The sequence below is a fragment of the Oratosquilla oratoria genome, chromosome 31 (assembly GCF_046742065.1).
Source record: "Oratosquilla oratoria isolate Oo_2021 chromosome 31, ASM4674206v1, whole genome shotgun sequence".
In the NCBI taxonomy this organism is placed as follows: domain Eukaryota; kingdom Metazoa; phylum Arthropoda; class Malacostraca; order Stomatopoda; family Squillidae; genus Oratosquilla; species Oratosquilla oratoria.
The window spans coordinates 5,909,301-5,919,300 of NC_134807.1; positions in this window are offsets into that span (position 1 = coordinate 5,909,301).

The window sequence follows — 10,000 nt, forward strand, 5'->3', positions numbered from 1 at the left end:
AACCTACACGAGGTGAATAGGCGTGTGTCTTTACCACGGTACTTCAAGTACAACAAAGTGACGTTATCTACACGAGGTGAATAGAGCTGTAAGGCGTGTGTCTGCCATGGTACCTCAAGTACAATAAAGTGACGGGCGGTAGCGTCTCAGCATTAACTACTCCCACGTATTTGAGAAGTAAATACACAAACGAAAATCTTTTCTCATTTCGTTTTGTTTTTCTTCTTACACGCCGTGATCAAAGAATAAGTATAAATGTATAGTGATATAGTGAAAAGGCATTTGTGTATCTTTCGTACAAACGTTAAGGGAAGAAAATGTTCTTACAATGTTGTCGTACCCTTTTGCAGCTTCTCAAAATGTCTTACTTGATCTGACATATTGTTACTTCGAGTCCTTTTATTTCTAGTTCCGCCAGGAAACAAAGACGGATACTGAAGGTTGTAATCATTTAAGACAGTCATCAAAGAGAATCAGATTCCTCTGGGTCATCTTCAAAGCTAGACAGCGCCGTCACCTTCATCTGAACCTACATCCCCATGAGGATAATTTTCTGTCTGGCACAAGATTTGCTTCTAACACTTTCAGATTTATTTCCTCTACCAATATACTTATGAAATGCAAACAACCAGTGACTCTTTCGCTCCTCCTACTACTAGAAGTCTATTTCAAAGAAAATGTCTTACAATATTAAAACAGACAACACTCTGACATTTTTTAGAGGAATCTTTGAAAAGGGACAAGATCTTTGCTAACTGTTCTCTCTCTCTCTCTCTCTCTCTCTCTCTCTCTCTCTCTCTCTCTCTCTCTCTCTCTCTCTCTCTCTCTCTCTCTCTCTCTTTCTCTCTCTCTCTCTCTCTCTCTCTCTCTCTCTCTCTATCTGTGTGTGTGTGTGTGTGTGTGTGTGTGTGTGTGTGTGTGTGTGTGTGTGTGTGTGTGTGTGTGTGTGTGTGTGTGTGTGTGTGTGTGTGTGTGTGTGTGTGTGTGTGTGTGTGTGTGTGTGTGTGTGTGTTGTGTGTGTGTGTGTGTGTGTGTGTGTGTGTGTGTGTTCTGTATTCTGCCTGTCTGTTGGCTATTTCTGTTCTGTCTATTTGTGTCTCCTGTTCTTCTTCTTCTCCTTTCTTCTTGTCCTGTTTTCTTCTTCTGTCTGTCTTCTTTTCTGTCTTTTCTTTCTCTCCTTTTTCTCCTTCGTTCCTTCATTTTCTCCTTTTTTTTCCTTCTTTTCTTCCTTCCCTTCTTTCCTTCTTTCCTTTTTCCTTTTTTCTATTTTCTGTTTTTTCTGCTTCTATTTTCTTTTTTTACATTTTTTCTTTTCCCTTCTTTTTTTCTACTTAACCTTCTTTTTTTATTTTCTTTCTACTCTATTTCCTTTCTTTTTTTTCCTATTTCTTTTGTTTTGTTTTCCCCTTCTCTCTTTTTGTTTTTTTCCTTCCTTTTTTTGTTTTTCTTTTTTTTTCCTTTTTTTTATTTTTCTTATACCCTTTTTCTTCTCTTCTTCCTCTTTCTCCTCTTTCCTCTTTTCTCCTCACTTTTTTCCCGGTTCTCTCTCTCCCAAAAGCTTTACTTTTCTTTTCCTTTTTCCATCTTCTTATCATCTTTTTCTTTCCACTTTCATTTCTTTCTTCTTTTCCGTCTTATTTCCTCCCTCCACTTTCTCCTTCGGCTCCTCCACCTCCACTTCCACCCCTTCTTCCTCCACTTCCTTCCTTTAATCCTCCTCCTTTTCTCCTTTTTACTTTTCGTTCTTATTCTACCCACTCCCCTCCTCCACCTCCACTTCCACCCCTTCTTCCTCCACTTCCTTCCTTTAATTCTCCTCCTTTTCTCCTTTTTACTTTTCGTTCTTATTCTACCCACCCCCCTCCTCCGCCTCCACTTTCACCCCTTCCTCCTCCACTTCCTTCCTTTAATTCTCCTCCTTTTCTCCTTTTTAATTTTCGTTCTTATTCTACCCCACTCCTCCCCCTTTCATTCTTTTTTCTACTTCATATTCGAGTCCCTTCCACCCTTTATGCTTTTATTCGCTCAAACATTTTGCTCGTTAAATTTCATTGAAACCATTGGATTTTTCTCGACGTTTTCTCCCCAAAGGTCCCTCCTCGCTGGCGCCCAACGTCGTCTCCGCCTTCTCCACTTCCAAATACTCCCAAATTCTTCTCTTTCCTTATCCTCATTTTCCTTCACTTTCTTCTTCTACCTCTCTTCCTGCTTCCCCTGTTCCCTAAACTACTCCTTCCTTTGCCTCCTCTACTCCTCTTTTTACTTTTCTTCTTTCTCCTCCTCTTCGTCTTCCTCTCACTGCTTCTATATATTCTTTGATACTACTCTTTGTCGTTTACTGTTAGCTTCCAATACAGCTAATCAGTTTGTGTTTACATTATCTTTCCGAAATGAAATCCACTGGCAGTGCCTCATCTTAGATTTTCATATGGTCTCCCACCCCCAGAAACTTATATTTCTTGTGTGTGTGTGTGTGTGTGTGTGTGTGTGTGTGTGCACGCAAACACATATATATATACATATATATTAAATGTATATATATATATATATATATATATATATATATATATATATATATATATATATATATATTGGAAAAGATGGTAAGGAAAGAGATTGTACCTGGAACACTAATGTAATCGAACGTTTCGACTTTACATCTTCTTCAGTGCAACAGAATAGTACAAATCATCGCAATATATACCCTCATACCTGATCATCTTGACAGTCGTCTTATAATGGAGCGCGCTGATTGATGTGCGATCTCGATGAGGACTAGTCAGGCTGCAACACATGATATATTTGCAAAGCCCTCTCTGTGGTTGGTGACCTCTTCTGTGACGTTATGTGAAGCTTCCACTAACTTTCTAATTCTCTTTCAAAGTCCATAGCGTAGGGAGCGAGGACATTCCAGCTAGGAAGGTGTCCTTGTGATTCTCCATGGCACCACTAGGGAGTTGGAGGTCCTGTAGTGCCTTAGGTCACTTTTGGGCTCTCATATCTTTTTCGTAAACCACGTGCACGCCAACATTGGATGATAAAGCGTGCACGTGACTTATGCCTCTGGGCGATAAATTAAGGATGTAGTGACAGGTAAAGAAGAAGGAAGTATCAAGAAGGACTATGTTGTTTACAGCATACCATGTGGCGGATGTTTTGCAGGATGTTATGGTGAGACGTCAAGGGGGCTTACAAAAATTATAGGAGAGCACAAAAGTGATCTACGCCATGCATGCATACATACATACATACATACATACATACATACATACATACATACATACATACATACATACATACATACATACATACATACATACATACATACATACATACATACATACATACACACACACACACACACACACGCACACACACACACACACACACACACACACACACACACACACACACACACACACACACACACACACACACACACACACACACACACACACACACACACATACACGGGTGGGAAGAGGAAACACTGGAGTCTTAATCCGAGTTTTGTTCTTGACTAGTTTCGCTACAAGTTTTTTCAAAAGAATGGAACTACAGGGCTAGAAGTGGGTTATACTGTATGTATGTGTGCATACCTTTCCCGTTGAAAATCTACATCACATATTACAGATACATTATTCATGTGTTGGACTGGTCATCGCGCCTATTCTTGGGAAAGCTCGTCTTCTACGTCGAAAGGCTTTGAAAATCTAACACCTGCTCGTTTATTCTTGACTTCATGTTTGCAATATACATTGCTTCCAACAGTACCAACCGGCGTGGGTTTATCTCGTTATATGATATTTCTGGTGTGTTGTTCAAATGTTGACGATTTTCAATGGCTCCGTTTTGCAAATGACTTACATATCGACAAGGTAGTTCTTGTCAACCTAATGTAGATTTGAGGACCACATTCCTCAAAGTAACAAGTGTTCTTCTTAACCACATGGAATTCCTGTAGAGCCGTTGTGTTCTTCATTAATTGGCTCCTGACTACTAACTGTGCTGTTTTCTTTGATTTATGAGATTTTTTTCTGCTTTGATGTTTTCTTAATGATGCCTTTTACTGCTCTTGCTTATGTTTGGTAGTCTGTTGACTAGAAAATTTTATAATAGTTTTAGTTCTTCTTAGCTGGCCTTCGTGGATTGTTGATGGAGGTTCCGTTTATTCATGGCTTAATTTATAAAGCTGTTTAGCTAAAAAAAAAAAAAAAAAAAAAAAGGAAACAGCATTTTCTTTCATAAAACTGTATGAAATGCGATAGCTTTATATATATATTTATTTATACATATATATACATATATACATATGTATACATATACATATATGTATATATATACATATATATACATATATATTTTTTCAACTTTGTCGTATTATCTATACTTCTAATGATAATATTTCATTCTACAGTGTGAGAATACACGTTTTTTTATATCTACCCACGTATATTGCTTATTCCTAAAAGCAGACATCATATATGTCACTATAACAAAAAAAAAAAAACTTAAGAGTGTATCATGTAACTGGAGTCTAAACGATAATCTTATAAAACAAAATTCTAAATAATTCTTATTTGTTCTGTTGTACGAGAAAAGAGCTGATGGCGTAGTCTTAAATCAAGCTTGTGAGCCCACGGTAGAATAGAGATTACAAAGAGAAAGTTATGAATATTAGAATGTCCTTGTCTTTATATATATTGCTATAATGACATTCATTACGATAATGTATCGTAGATTTAAGTATTCTTAATTTTACATTAGTGATTATAAGTGAAACATTGAGTCGTACAATTATGATTTTACTCTTGTCGGAATAAATATTTATGTAATAAAAAAGAATGAAAACCCAGAGGTACTTAATTGATTGCCAAAATATATATTGAAAAAGTATCAGCCGTAGTCATGTGTCTCAATATTTACAATAGCTTGATATTGCCATTCATATATACGTATTTAATTCCATAAAACAAAGTATCAAAAATAATTCCAACCTTCTAAACTAAAGTACTAACTCTCTCCTTTATTTGGGCAGGTCTGCCAACTTTGTGCCGGTATCTAATATAACATATTCAAACTCAATGAAATATTCAGAAGAGTTATTTTTCCTTAAATGATACGTCACAGGCTAAATATTTGTGAGTTTAATAAAATACAAATAATCTTTCTTCCTCTTCTATTTTTTCCTCATTTTCCTTTCCCCCTTCATTTATTTCTTACCCATGTATTTTATCTTCCTCCTTCTTATTCTACTTTTCCTCATTTCCTTATGTATGTGATTAATAACATACATATATTCCTTCTTCCTCTCCTATTTTTCCCATTTTCCTTTCCCAATTCCTTCATTCCTTACCCTGCTATATAATCTTACGTATCTCATGTATTTTCCTCTTTTTCTTACTTTTTCTACCTCTCTCGAAATTCTCATGCATGTTCCACCTTTTTGTCCGGCCTTGCATTGGTATTTGTGTGGTTAATAACACACATATATTCTTTCTTCCTCCTTTATTTTTTTCATTTTCTTTTCCCAATTCCTTCATTCCTTACACTGCCATATAACCTTACGTATCTCATGTATTTTCCTCTCCTTCTTCCTTCTTTTTCTACCTCTCTCGAAATTCTCATGCATGTTCTACCTTTTTGTCCGGCCTTGCCTTGGTATTTGTGTGGTTAATAACATACATATATTCTTTCTTCCTCTTCTATTTTTTTCATTTTCTTTTCCCAATTCCTTCATTCCTTACCTCGATATATGATCTTACGTTTCTCATGTGTTTTCCTCTCCTTTTTTTTCTACCTCTCTCCAAATCCTCATGCGTGTTCCACCTTTTTGTCCGGCCTTTCTTTGGTATTTGTATGGTTAATAACATACATATATTCCTTTTTCCTCTCCTATTTTTCATTATTTTCCGTTCCACATTTTTCCATTTCTTACCCTGACATATGCTCTTGTATATTTCATGTGTTTCCCTCTTTTTCTTTCTTCTTTTTCTACCTCTCTCCAAATCTTCATGCGTGTTCTACCTCGTCTATTTTTCCCTTTCCCAATTCCTTTATTCCTTATCCTGCCATATAATCCCACGTATCCCATGTATTTTCCTCTTCTTCTTTATTCTTTCTCTACCTCTCCATCTCTTCAAGCGCGTTCCACCTTTTTGCCTGACCTTACCTCTCTATTTCGACCTCTCTACCTCCAGACTTCCCTCCTCTTTTTTTTCCTTTTATCCTCCTTTGTAATCCAACTTCTTACTCTCCCATTCACCACATCCCCTCCCAAACCTCTCTTCTGTTTTCACAGCCCACCAACGCTTATGTCATTCTTTTATCGCCTCTGTTTCCACAGTTTTGCGTTTTCCTTAAAACTGCGTTCATATTTATGCTTCTGGCCATAGCGCGATTACGCTGCCAGCTCCCTTTTCAGCCGAACCAATTGAAAAAGTTTGAATAAATATGGGACGGGGAGTGAAGGCTCATAAACTTCTGAAATTTCACAACGTAGGGTATTAATAACTATCCGTTGGACATTGCATATGCTAGTTCAATATCATTCATCAAAGAATATAAATGAGTTAAATCTGAAACAAATAAGGTTATCTTTTTCAAGTTTGGTATGAGTGAATTAGTGTCGGGTTTGCGAGCTAATATTGGAAAGTTTGAAGTTTTGATGTTTCCAATTATGCTATAAGCAGTAAAAGAATTGAAATATATATTTTTTTGTTAGTTAATGTACAACTGTAGTAAAACATACACATATGATAATATCATTGGGGTTTTAAAACTATCGTACTTTAGTGTAGAAATCTTAGAAATATATAAAGAAAAATTCTTATAAATAATATAAAAATAGATAAATGAGAGAATTGTATTACTGTGTTGAAGTGACTGAAGTGATAAAATTTTCAGTAGAAGAATCTATCATTATTATTATTTTTCACCGAGCAAAACAATGCATCTATTATCACCACATTAATAACACTTGTCCTAATACAGACAAACATATATTTGACCATTTTTATGACAGTCGCGCGTAGGATTCGAATCCACTGTTTTCGGCCACCCGTAAGATTAGTCATTTCTTATAATGGGTAACGATCTATAGAAAACTCAGCTTGTAGTTCCCCCTTTTATATAAAATATTATTAGTTAAATTTGAAAAACAACTAGATACAACGTTTCTTTCATATGGGATTCGTCCTGCTTCGTAAGTAACATCCATTCTCTATCTCACATCTAGAGATAGGTAGATATCGTTTTTTTTTTCAAAATTCATGAGAGTACAAAATCTTTCCCTCACATCAAAATTTGATAGAGCATGAAACTGTTGTTATGGGAACAATTAGTATATGGACGACCATGCTTTGACCTCAAGATTATTGAAAACGAAAGCAAAAAACAAAACGATTCGGTGAAAATTATTACAGCAGATATCCCGGTGGATAATGTACGAGAACCAATATCGATGTTTTTATTAATTCCCGACAATATAAAAAAAAAAAAATATTGATCAAGATCAAAACAATGAAATGGTTAGAGTGAACAGCACCTCATAAATTTCTGGTCATGTGAGTCACTTTTTCTTACTTGACGGCACATGAAATTGATTTTCTTTTTCTTTTTTTTTTTATAAAAACCAATATCGATGTTTTTATTAATTCCCGACAATACTAAAAAAAAAAAAAAAAAATCGATCGAGATCAAAACAATGAAAAGGTTTGCGTGACGGCACATGAAATTGATTCCTTTTCTATAAGGACTAATATCGATGTTTTTATTAATTCCCGAAAATACCAAAAAGAAAAGAAAAAATAGATCAAAATCAAAACAATGAAATGGTTAGAGTGAACAGCACCTCATAAATTCCTGGTCATGTGAGTGACTTTTTTCTTGCCTGACGGCACATGAAACTGATTCCTTTTCTATAAGGAGGAGGATGAAGTTGACTCATTTTCTGGTATTCTGTGGGAGTGACTCTTTTCTTATCCAGTGAGCAGAAGATGCTTTTCTGAAATCCCAAGGAAATGAATTTGTTTCTTCTTTACCTTGACGAGCTCCGTGGTTGTTGTTTTTTTCGTCTCAGTGTCTGTACGTTTTCGTTTCTATACACATTTTTCTGTGCCTAATTCTCTCTATCCTCGAGTCTGTCTTAGTCTTTATCTCTGTTTCTGTTTGCCTGCACGTCATTCTATCTGACCATTTGTCTGCCTGTTTGTCTGTCTGTCTGTCTCTCTGTTTGTCAGTCTGGCTGCATGCATACCTGTCTTTCTTTCTGTCTGTCTCTCTGTCGGTCTGTCTGTCTGTCAGTCTATCTATTTGTCTTTCTCCACCCCCCCCTCTCTCCCTCTCTCTCTCTCTCTCTCTCTCTCTCTCTCTCTCTCTCTCTCTCTCTCTCTCTCTCTCTCTCTCCCTCTTTATCTCTCTCTCTCTCTCTCTCTCTCTCTCTCTCTCTCTCTCTCTCTCTCTCTCTCTCTCTCTCTCTCTCTCTCTCTCTCTCTCTCTCTCTCTCTCTCTCTCTCTCTCTCTCTCTCTCTCTCTCTCTCTCTCTCTCTCTCTCTCTCTCTCTCTCTCTCTCTCTCTCTCACACACACACTTTCTCATATGCGCGCACGCGTTTGAATTAAATTCGCGATGTCTTTATGTCCCAGATTTTCTTGGGAAATCTTTTCCAACCAAGTTATGCATAGAATAAAAGCAGGTGAGCCGCCTTTTACCAATTCATGCCCATTTCCATCTTCGTCACGCTTTATTTCTTGGCCTCTGTCTCTCCATTTGCCTTCACAAACCGACCACCTCCCCATCCACCCACCAACTATTCGTCCACTTCTTACGCCCAGCTTCGACGTCGTCCATGCTCTCCCCCCTTCTCCTCTTCCTCCTCTTCCTTTTTACAATCCTTACTTTTTTCTTCCTCCTCCTCCTCCTTCTCATCCTCTTTTTTGGCTTCTGTCTCTCCATTTGCCTTCACAAACCGACCACCTCCCCATCCACCCACCAACTCTTCGTCCTCTTCTTACACACAACTTCGACGTCGTCCATGTTCTTCTCTCTTCCTCCCCTTCCTTTTTCTCCAACAGATCTTACAATCCTCACTTTTTTTCTTCCTCCTCTTCCTCCTCCTCCTTCTCTTCCTCTTTCTTGGCTTCTATCTCCCCATTTGCCTTCGCAAACCGACCACTCCCCTCCAACCCCCACCCACCAATTCTTCCTCCTCTTCCTCCTCTTTCTTTTTCTCCAACAGATCTGACAATCCTCCCTTTTTTCTTCCTCCTCTTCCTTCTCTTCCTCTTTCTCCAACTGTTCTTTACAATCCTCCCTTTCTTCTTTCTTCGTCCCTCCCCCTCCTTCCCGCCCTTCTCCTCCTCTTCTTCCTCTCCTCCTTTTCCTCTTTCTCTTTCTCCAACTGTTTTTTAAACTCCTCCCTTTCGTCTTCCTTCGCCCCCTTCCCCTCCTTCCCGCCCCTTCTCCTCCTCTTCTTCTCCTCCTCCTCCTCTTCCTTCTTTTCCGACTGTTCCGCACAATCCTCCCTTTCTTCTTCCTTCGCCCTCTTCCCCTCCTTCTCGCATTTCTCCTACTCTTCCTCCATATTCTTCTTTGTCCTCCTTATCTTCCTTTTTCCTTATTTTCTCTTACTCTTCTTCCTTCTTTTCCTCTTCTTCTTCCTCCCCTTCCTGTTTCTTCTCAAACTTTTCACATCCCTCCCCTTTTCTACCTCTTCCTCCTTCTTCTCTTCCTTCTCCTCCTTCTTCCTTGGTCTCCTTGTCTTCCTTTTTCCTTATTTTCTCCCCCTCTTCTTCCTTCTCTCCTCTTCTTCTTCCTCCCCTTCCTGTTTCTCAAACATCCCACATCCTTTACAATTTCTACCTCCTCCTCCTCCTTCTTCTCTTCCTTCTCCTTCTTCCTTAATCTTCTTATCTTCCTTTTCCCTTATTTTCTCTCCCTATTCTTCCTTTTTATCCTTTTCCTTTTTTCCTTTCCTGTTTCTCCAAATTTCCACATAGTT